Source organism: Lygodium microphyllum, chromosome 14, assembly GCF_053477565.2.
Source record: "Lygodium microphyllum isolate KBCC chromosome 14, Lygodium_microphyllum_v1.1.10, whole genome shotgun sequence".
Lineage (NCBI taxonomy): Eukaryota > Viridiplantae > Streptophyta > Polypodiopsida > Schizaeales > Lygodiaceae > Lygodium > Lygodium microphyllum.
In genome coordinates this window covers 99,591,116-99,603,124 of record NC_141148.1, presented here as the reverse complement: position 1 = coordinate 99,603,124, position 12,009 = coordinate 99,591,116, and positions in this window count along the sequence as shown.

The following is a 12,009-nucleotide window of genomic DNA, read 5'->3' as shown; positions in this document are numbered from 1 at the left end:
CATTGTCACAGTGATCTTCACTTCAAGTCTTCTTCAACTACTTCTGCTTCTTCGAGCTATTTAGAGCTTGTATTCTTCCTCTTCCATGATTACAAAAAATTCCCCAAGATAAAAATCCATCCATAAGATATAAAACCAAATAGAGGCTTACAAAACAAAGACAGAGGCTCTGCAGAACACTATAGATGGTCAACAGAAGGCATAAAAATCTTATGACTCCAACCCAAACCACTTCAAGCCATCTAAAACCATTCAATACACTCTCAATCATTCCTCAAAGACTTCTTCACAATCCCAACCTCACAAACAAAAATGAACCATATCAAAATAGAGGTAAAACATACCTTATCATAACCAAATAGACACATTACAGAACCTATTAGAACATCATATCTCAACCAAAAACCATCATGAGCTTCTCAAACATAAACCCATCATAACACATTCCAAAAAACTTCTAAATTAACCAAAATCAATCAATAAACTCTCAAAATCAATCGTTCAGCTCACAAAGTGGTGCACAGATCGGATGCCGTAAGCGTGTGTAGTGAGCATCAGAAGGTCCCCAAGAACAAAAGAACTCTACCTTTTGCACACAAATCAATGTAGAAGACTTGTGCGACATGAACAAGAGACCAATTGGGTGCAATCTCCCCCCATGCCTTGTGTGAGCGCTCCACAAAGCATGTATTTTATGTATTAATCATCTTCAAGCTCAAATAATAGCCCAAATTACAAAATAACACACTTTTGGCTTTTGAGTTTGCTTTTGTGCCAAATAGAAATAAAGCTAATGGGCGGGCGCCCAAGAAGTCAGGCGTACCCAAATACAATGTCCAAATACAAATATCTAAATCGTGCGCCCATGCGCATACAAAAATAATAAATAAATATCAAATGCCTTGATAAATAGGCGCGACAAAATATAGGCGCCATGCCTAAGGTATGCGCCCATTAAAATATAGATGATAACTCAAATACACGCTATCCTCCAATGCTTTCCACCGCCACTGCTGCTATCTCTACACATCAACTGAAGCATTCACAATTGTTAGTAAAATAATACAATTAAACCGACAAAAGTGAATACCTAGCAGTCTTCAGCTACATATATAAATTAATTGGTTAGAAATCAATCCTAACCTTAATTTATCACGAGTGCACACTCTAAACTCATAAACATTTATTAATTTAAATATTTATTTTGCGGAATCACCCGCTATGGAATCACCCATGTACACACTAAATTAACAAAACGCCCGAAAAGGATAGGCGTCCCCATCGACTTCTCGCACAAAGAATCCACTTTGTGTATGAGCCCCGGTAATAAAAGTTTATGGAATCCATCGTAAAACCTCACGGAATCCACCATGGCACGGAATCCACTGTGTAATATGCCTCCTGGCATCACAAAGACAACAAAAATTAACCCCAAAAAAAAGTCAATTCAGCCCTCAATATATCCCCACACTTAATCAGGGAGCGTCCTCACCATCATGACCTTGAAACAAGGAAGAATACTAAGCCCAAAAACTAGCTCAACATTGCATTCTCAAACATTGGTCAATGAGTATCCACAAACCAACCTCGACCAATATCAACCTCCAAAATAACTTGGATCTATCAAACAGATTGATGAAGGGAAAACACCTTAAAGCATAAACCAATCCCTACTTTTCAAAATAGAACCAAACAAATTAGTAAAGGATATATAAGATTATTTCATTCCTTTGCAAGTCTTCAAAACTTTAGCTATATCCATAAATCAACATCTTCAAATATTTCCACTTTTCCAAACCCTAGCTCCACATACATACAAATCAAACACACCCACACACTCATACATAACATAGAAAAATTTGAATGACACTCCAATAAGGGAGAATGAAAATGAGAGATTCCATTAAAGCTCAATCCACCAACTACATCCCGAAAGAAATAATTGATGAGGATGTTCCCTTTTAAAGGCTTGATGATTTTGGAACCTATCCATAGAAAAAGATTCATCTACAAATATCTTGGGAGGATTTTGAAAGAATTACAAACAACACATCCTCTCCACAAGGACAAGATATCTGATCCGAAGACAAAGAGCATGAAAGTACAAGATATCTAATTGATAGGGATTGATATCCACATTGGCATTCAAGCATAGCTTTGGGATCTTCTTTTGATCATTATGAGAGTGTTAATCTATGTACACTAGGTACCAAGCAAAATGAGCATTTAATCTAATTGAAGGATCAATAGATTGATGATGGATCTTAGAAAATTGCAAATAATTTTGATAAGCTTGGATAAATCCCTTAGAATTACAAGCTAGTTAATCTGAGGTCCTGTTAATGAATCAATCTGGCTCCACCCTCTTTGCCTTTGTATTAGCAGATCAAAACTAGAGTGACTAGTAACCAACTGAGGGGGGACTTGGAATAAAAGAGGTAGGTGGAGGAAGTGGAATAAGTACCAAGGGATGGAGTGATGGATAGGAAAAATTACAAAAAGAAGAAGGGGTTAAATATGGCGATTCAAATAATTTTACTATATCAAATAAGAAAGGAGTTAGGAAATAGGTTGGAAAAGTGGAAAGGAGTGTGATAGACGGTATAGGACAAGGATGAGTAGGAGAAAAAACACAATCGACAATAAATGGGAAATGAGTAAAGATAGGAATTTGAGGAGCACCTTGTGGTTCAAAAAGAAGAAAAGAAATAACATGGGGAGTTGTTTTAAGTATGGATAGATAAGAATCCAATCTACGGGCCATTTATTGATAATAAGTAAGGGAAGGCACTGATGGACCTAAAATAGAGCAGTGATTATAAGCTTCAAAGAAGGATGTATCAAAAGGAAATCAATTGGAAATATGGGCTAAAAGGTCCTCCCTTAGTTATTCAATACCATAGACTCAATCTTAGAATGCCAAGACACCTCAGAACATGAATTCACTTTGGAAGGATAGGCTTGAAGAATGCCATCCATCTACCAAACTACAAATGTTTGCCATAAAGAACATCTTGCAAGATCACATCCCCCACATACCAAGACATATCCTCATCATCGAGAATTAGGAGATCACATCTTAGATACATATAAGATATCAACATTGTGTTTGGTATGATTGAATCCACAAAAACCATTCTTGCAACTTCTACTAAAAGATCTAAAGACTAAGTACCACTCCATCCATCCTCTAGAGGATGTAAATCCATAGTAGACAACTTCATGTAAAAAGCCAACTTTTGTTGTTGATAGTGTACAAAGAAGGAATGATTTGGTGAGATGTATTTTAGAGACTGCTCAAAAAAAAAAAAACCATAGAAGATCCATTCTAGACTGAAGTCTTTTCACTTTAGCTTGGAACAAAGGACATAAAGTTGCTTGACGTTGAAGGAGCAGCCAAGTCCATAGCTGATAAAGATGGTACTAATGGTACATTAGGGCTTGAAGGAATGGAGCATAGCTGAGCCAACTGTTCTTTTAATTCCTCAATCTTGGTATTTTGATGCTCAACTATACAATTGGCTGACTATAATTCCACTATTTGGGTAGCAATTAAGGCTTTAAGCTCTTGGGTCTCCTAAAAAACATGGTCCTTATCCTCATTGATAGTAGCTACTTGAGCCTTTGCTTCGTGCAATTGAGCTTGAAAAGAGGAGATTTTTGCTTTCTAGGCTTCTATAAACTTAGTCTTTGACTCCAATTGGTTAAAAAGATCATAAAGAGTTTCCTTAGTTGAGGAAAGCTCAACGTTAGTCTTATGTAACTCCTCCTTGGAGTATTGCATATCCCCATGAAAAGAAGATTAAAGCGCTGAACGCAAGCTATAACTAAGAGATCTCCTAAAACTAGGCGACGCAGAGAAGGAATTGATATGTCCAAACTACCATCTCTGTGTCTTGAATAAATTTGGAGGTGTGAGGCATGGAGGAGGAAGGGTAGTACTCAATCTAGTAGGGATCGACAATGGAGGAATGGAAACAAGAACTTTTTCTGTTACTCGCTTTAAGCACTTCCTTTGAACAACCATGTGAGGAGGAGAGTCATGATCTTCAAGGGTAGGCTGAGAATTCTCAATAGGAGGGGGAAACACTGGTGGAGGGTTATCATCAAGAGGTGGTGGAATTTCATTGGTAGGGGTAGAGTATGTTAGGAAAACATACAAATAAGAGCCATATGTGACATTAGTCACATCACCCCTAGTCACCCTGATAAAATGTTGATCCATCTTAACCAGGAGATAGGAACTCCATTCAATGCTTATGCCCTTGAGCACCATTCTAGAAGTAGTGAATAACTCCTTGGACATATAATTGGATGGGGGAGTCTTGGCAGACCTAAACATGTCTTGAAGGAATTGATATAACTATTTTAAAAAAGGATAAGATATCATGGAGACACATACACCAGATGTAGTAATGACTTGTATGTCTATGTAGTAAGAGCTTTAGAATATCAGCATTGGAAAAGAGCTAGCGAGCTGCTTGAAAGGATTTCCCATGAAGGGAAGAGACAAGCCTTCCCCAATCCTCGAGGTGCAGTGGTACCATGAGTAGAGCTAGATTTCTTGATGTAAGAGGTTAAAAATTCATCACATAGGGTGGGATCATTAGGAATAAGTGGCAAGGAGAGAGCCACAAAATGGGAGAGCCTAGCCTTCGTAATAAGGTCAAATGCAGGCAACTAAGAATAATTTTGAGACTGACCAACGGAACATACTAGACTTGGAGAACAAGTTTGGGGTGCCATTTTAGATAGAAAAAACAAAACACAGACCACAAACACATATAAGAGAGGCCTTCTAAACAAAGAAACAAAGAACCAGTAAGATCTTGATAGAGGATCGAATTGTCCACAACATAGAAGACCGCCCCAAGCAACCCACATTCTATGAAAAACTCAGCATGATCTACCCATACTTGTGATCAATAGCCTCGTGAAATGCAACAAACAGGCATCCTAATCCCTGTATCATGCAAGAAAATAAAAAGAAATATACACAGTATCCCAGTTCACACCATCATGACCATCAACACAGAAGACATACCACAAACTACACCATTCGAGACACAATTGCACCAAGACTGGACTGAAACCTGTGTCAACATGGATTGAGTAATCAACTAAGCCTCCCTCGTCCCATGTATCACATTCATTGATTAGATGAGAGATGTGCAGTGAGGATGGATTTAGATTAAATGGAAGGTGGATTTTACCAATTATTAACAATGGGTGATTTTTCTTATTAGGTGATTAACCTTAAAAAGAAAACCACAGTTTATTTTGTATGCTAAGACAAATTATGAAATTTTACAGTGCATTAAACGAACTCAGACTTCGATCCGGGCTCCATGGGTCTCTAAATGCATGTTTATATGTTTACCAATTTATTTAGGGTGTAGCACTTTTTTGCCAGCACATATAAGAGCAACAACTCATTCATTTTATTATAAATTAAAAATTATGCATGTTTAGTACATGAAACACATGTAATGTGAATGGTGGGTTGATTTTATTTTAATTAAATTGGTGTATGTTTTAAGGGTGGATGAGCGTGAAAAAAGTGATTAGCGAGTTTTTCTAAATCATTAACTAGTGCGCATATCAGATGTTATATGCGTACGTAGTGAATGTCAAAGGGTCACCAAGAATAAAGAACTTTGCAAACCTTCATAATTTCAAGTAAAAAGTAAAAGGGAATTTGGACGACATGAGACAAAAAGACCAATTGGGTACAATCTCCTCCCAATGTCTTTGTGTGAGTGCTTTACAAGGCATGTATTTATAGATTTATTTATCTTCAAGCCCAAAAATAGCCCACTTTACAAATAGCATGCTTTTGCTTTTGCATATGTGTATGCCCAATTATAGAGTAAGGCGTTTGGGTGTCCAAAAGTGGATTGTGTCCAAATATAAATATCAAATAATGAAATATTTAACCAAGCGCCTATGGGCATACAAGATAATAAATGTTTTATCAAGCGCTTTAATAAATAAGCACGCTTAAATAAATATTGGTGCCACACCTTTAGTGATAAGGTGTGCACCCATAAAAAATAGTAATTCTTCTAGGCATTTGGATTCACGACATCACTTGCCGATGCTACCTAATGCCTCTGTCGCCTACTCTACACATCAACTGAGGCATTCATAATTGTTAGAAAATAATTAAATGAAATCCAACAAAAGTGAATACTTAGCAGTCTTCAACTACAAAATAATTAAATAGGTTGGAACTCTGTCCTGACCTTAATTTAATTTGAGTGCGCACTCTAAACTCCTAAACGTCCATTAATTTAATATGTATTTTATGGAATCACCCACATGCACGTTAAATTAATCTGACACTTGAAAAGGACATGCATCCACATCAGCTTCTCACACAAGGAATCCACCTTGTGTAAGAGCCTCAAAAAATAAATATAATCACGGAATCCACTGTGGAATATGCCTCATGGAATTATACCCCCGGGTTGGGAAAGTAGTTGTCCTCAATTGCTATTAGTTCAATGTGGAGCGAGCAGTGAGGGGTAAGCACTTAGGTTGCAGACGTGCATCCATTGGGCCTCTTCAACAAGATGATTTTTAAACTTAACCAAATATCTAGAATATCTACGGTCAGTTCTAGTGGTCATAAAGTCAATATCTAGAATAGTTTTAGATTCAAGGATTTCAATTTCTTCTTCTAAGAAAGGAGGATTTTCATAGACAGGGTGGACAGGTAGTTGGCCTCTAAAAGGTCGTAACAAATTGCTATGAAAAGTATTATGAATCTTCCAATGTTGGGGTAGTTCTAGTTTAAATGCATTGTCATTGATCTTGTGAATTATTTTGAAAGCTTTATAAAACCGTGGTGCTAATTTAACAACACGGTGTTTCTCAATACTTTGCAATCTTCTCTTTTCAATACATAACCAAATATAACCACCAATATTGAAACTCATGGCTTGTCTTTTCTAATTAGCTTGTTTAGTGTATGATTGCTGGGTTTTCGCAATCATGTCTTTAACTTGAGCAAAAATAGTAGCATGCATATTGGCAATATCATCAACAACTTTAACTTTATTCGACAATGATGTAACAAGTGTAGGCAATCTATGTCCATAAATGATTTCAAAAGGTGTTTTATGAGTTGTTATGTGTGATGTATTATTGTATGAAAATTGAAGTAGATGTAATTGTGTGTCCCATGTTTGTGGTTTTGAAATTGTGTATGCACGCAAAAGATCTAGAATAGTACTATTAGTAGCTTCTGTTTGCCCATTGGTTTTAAGATGGAATGTAGATGAGAAATCAATCTTAGTACCCAAATTAGCAAACAAAGTAGTCTAAAAATTATTATAAAATCTAAAATCACAATCAGAAATAGTAACTTTTGGCAAACCATGATTAGTGAAAACAATCTTCACAACACTTGTGTATCTTGAGATGCAGTTAATGTTTTCTTGCATGGTAGAAAATATGCTTGTTTACTAAATCAATCTACTATAGTCCAAATCATATCATGATTAGAATACTATATGACAAAGTTGAAGCAAGGCTGTCAATGACTCCAGGAAGAGGAGTCTTACCTTCTCCCATGCCAGGAATGGTATACCCACCAAATGCAATCCCAGGGACAGTTCCCTACCCCTATCCCCAAATGCAAACAGTGTCGCAGTACAATGCACCTAATCCATAGTGGCCACAAATGACAATTCCTCAAATGATGGTTCAACCACAATAACAGTGGCCTCAAACTGTTCCTCCAACGGCGACTCAACATCAATGGAACCCTACCCACTCGAATCAACAACCCCAAGTCTCAACAGGAGCTTTGAGTCAGAACTAGAATAGAGGACCTCTTGGATCAACCCAACTAGTGTATGCAGTAATTACACAACCTTCCCAAAACCCTATTGCAAGTACTCCAAGAGGTGAAAATCTGAAGGACTACTTATCCAATTCAGTGGCAAGTATCAAGAAAGAGCTTATGGATGTGATTATAGAACAACTACAGACACTGAAGGTAAATACCACCAATATATCCACTCCTGTGGGAGGAGGGAGAGATGTAATGCGTTAAAATACATGGTGTGAAAATTTCCATCAAGCAGGACTTTTAGCCACTGAATGTACCCGAAAACCAACCATTCTTGGAGTCTTCTGTTCATACTTTTTAAGGAAGAACCTTACAGAGGACATCTGCTCTCTGAAAGAGATGCACGAACGAAAAAAAAAGATGAAAATGCAAGATTCAACTTGCTAGAATCCAAAATGACAATGCACGACATTGGATTAAAGCCTAGGGAGTTTGGTTCTAATTTTAGTCCAATGAGGTTTCCCTCTCAAAGTTATAGAGGACGACAGTCGGCTGGCGGTGGTCAGAGATCAGAGGTGGAATGTTACATATGTGGAGAAAAGGGTCATATCTCACCGAATTATACAAACCCTAGAAGATCTGTGGATTACAAGCCCTTATACAGCTTGTCAAGAATCGCGTGGTGGGGGAACTTGCTCAAGATGCTGCACCGAACATACACAGAATGCACAAGGAGAAGCTCACTCAAGAGACAAGAAGAGAGATGGAGGCCAAAACGTTTTCTTGCTGGTTTCTTCTTCTTCTTCCACACACTTTACAATGTACACAAAGTATAGATAAGATACAACATAAAGGAAAGTGGCCTACTAAGTCAAACAATGCATAACCGACTATACTAGTCGACTGGCATTATAACTATGCCAGCTGTAAATAGGTGTAACAACCTGAATATAATAAGTAATGAGTCAGTGGTCATGTGAGAGTCATAATGACCACCGATGTGCTAAGTGTAGATGTGTGGAACCATCTAACCAGGCGGTCCATCATTAATGTCCGCATTTGTTGAGCTTGTCAACTCAACACTCCCCCTCAAGCTCAACTGCATCTCTGCAACTCCAAGTAAGCTTTGAAACTTTTGAAGCTTCTCTGTACCCAATGACTTCGTGAAGATGTCAGCTATCTAATCCTGTGTGTTCACATACACCAAGTCAATCTCACCTATTAGTACCTTCTCTCTCACAAAGTGGTAGTGTACCTCAATATGTTTTGTCCTGGCATGGAACACAAGGTTCCTAGCTAACTGTATGTTGCTCATGTTGTCACAATAAATGACAACTAGACCTTCCACCTGCACATCTAAATCAACCAATAACTTTTGCAGCCATACTACCTCACATGCTGCAATAGCAGCACCTCTATACTTAGCCTCTGTACTCGACAAAGCAACTGTAGATTGCTTTTTACTGCTCCAAGTAACTGTTGCACTACCAAGAGAGAACATGTATTTGCTGGTAGATCTTCTATCAGACATACTACCAGCCCAATTTGCATATGTGTATCCAAACACCTGTACATCTGTACCTGCCTCATAGAAAAGTCCACAATGTAATGTGGACTTCACATATCTTAATATACGTCTGACTACATCCAAATGTGGCTTTCTAGGTACTTGCATAAACTGACTCACAACACCAACAATGTAGCTCAAGTCTGGCCTTGTAATGGTCATGTAGATCAAACTCCCCACTATCCTCCTGAACATAGTAGGGTCTTCTATCTCATTCCCAACATAAGCACTCAACTTTACATTATGCTCCAACGGGACTGAAAGTAGTTTGCATGCTGTCATACCATAATTGGACAACATATCCAAGCCATACTGTCTTTGGGACAACCATATACAATCATCACATCTGATCACCTCAATGCCAAGAAAGTACCTTAGCTCACCTAAATCCTTCATCTCAAACTTCTTCTTCAAAAATTCCTTGACTTCAGCAATCCCACTATCACTCTCACCTGTAATAATCAAGTCATCCACATAGATGACTATGATGACCAAACCTGCATCTCCCTTTCTCACATAAAGTGAGTAATCAGCAATAGAAACATAAAAGCCAATATTGACAAGATACTCTCTGATCTTGTTAGACCATGCTCTAGGTGCTTGCTTGAGCCCATAGAGCGCCTTCTTCAACCTGCACACATACATGGGATGCTCTAAATCTTCATAACCTACTAGCTGATCCATATACACTTTGTCCTGCAAATCACCATGCAAGAAGGCATTCTTCATATCCATTTGCTGCAACCTCCAACCTTTGGCTGCTGCCAAAGCAATCACACATCTGACAGTTGCCATCCTAGCAACTGGACTGAAGTTTTCTTCATAATCTATGCCATATGTCTGGGCATAGCCTTTTGCGACCAATCTAGCTTTGTACCTACTAATAGAACCATCTGCATTGTGCTTAATCTTATAAACCCACTTACATCCAATAGCTTTCTTGCCCTTTGGCAATGATACTAGATCCCAAGTCTTATTGGCCTCTAATGCAACCATCTCCTCATCCATTGTTGCATCCCAATGAGTATGACCAATAGCATCCTCAAAACAAGTGGGCTCAACATCCTCAACTAGTTTCACCATATAAGCATAATGATGAGCTGCATAACCTTCAAAACCAAATACTTTAACAGGGTATCTGACCTTGCTAGATCTATGTACCATCGGATCCCTCAATGGAGCCTTTACATTACTATGAGCTCTCTGTACACCTGGTGCCCTGACAGAAGGAATACCAAGCTCATCATCCAAGCTCTCTGAGCCATTGGAGTCTCCATCAAGAACTGCATCAATGCCATCTGACACTTTATTCTTTCCTTTGTCTTTACCTGTAGTGCTACTAGATGCACCTGAAGATGTAGAGCTACTCCTTAGTCTCCCAGACCAAGGACTACGAGATGATGTCTCTGGTCCACTAAGAGTCCATGATTCTTGCTTTTCAACCTGCACACGAGTGTCATGATCATCATCATCATCCAATGCATCACCACTAGATGCATACCAACTACTCATTTCATCAAAGATGACATCCCTGCTCACTCTGAACTTATATGTGACAGGGTTATAACAACGATACCCTTTTTGCTCTAAAGAGTATCCAATAAAGACACATTTTTCTACCTTTGGATCAAGCTTCTTTCGTAGCTCATCTGGCACATGAACATATGTAACACAGCCAAATACCTTCAAGTGTGATACATCAGGCTTCTTGCCAGTAAAGCATTCTTCAGGAGTCATCCCATGAACTGCAGCTGTGGGAGTTCTATTCATAATGTAGACAGCAGTATGGACAGCCTCAGACCAAAAATGTTTGGGCATATTCTTTTCAGCCATTAATTCCCGTGCAACTTCTGCAATATGCCTATTTTTTCTTTTTGCAATCTGTCTCTTTATCCCATGAGACCTCAGAAAATCATTGAACTCATTCGAGAGGTACTCTCCCCCTCCATCTGACCTCAAGCACTTTACTTTCAATCCTGTTTCTCTTTCAACTACAGCCTTGAAAGTTCTAAAGTGCTCAAACGCTTCACTCTTTTCCTTCATAAAATATACCCACAGCTTTCTAGAACAATCATCAATGAATGTGACAAAGTATGAACTGCCTCCAAGAGATACATTTTGTGTAGACCCCCAAATATCTGTATGCACAATATCAAGAATATTTCTACTTACATCTCTGTCATGTGAAAAGGGTTGTCTTGCTGCCTGCTTACCAAACCGACATGCTTCGCATACCTTATGAAATTCTGCAACTCTAAATGTAGGCAAACCTATAACCAACCCTTTGGATTACATTAATTTCAGCCTTTGTACATTTGCATGTCCAATGCATTTGTGCCAAATTTCAATATCTGCAACAACACCTTTTCCTTTAGCATACATAGCAGCATTCATAGTAGGAATTCCAGCATCCAAAGTAACAGCATTCAACATATGCTGCATAACAAACAAACGCTCATTTTTGTCTTCATTCTGTCATGAAGACGATGCATAGTTTCCTTGCTGCAACTTACCATTGCGAATATCATCTTTCTTACCATAACATTGGGCTGCAATATGACCTATTTTGCCACAGTAGTGATACACAATACCAAAGTTGTTAGAACCTCTGTTCTGCCATCCATCTCTTCCTCTAAAGCCCCCC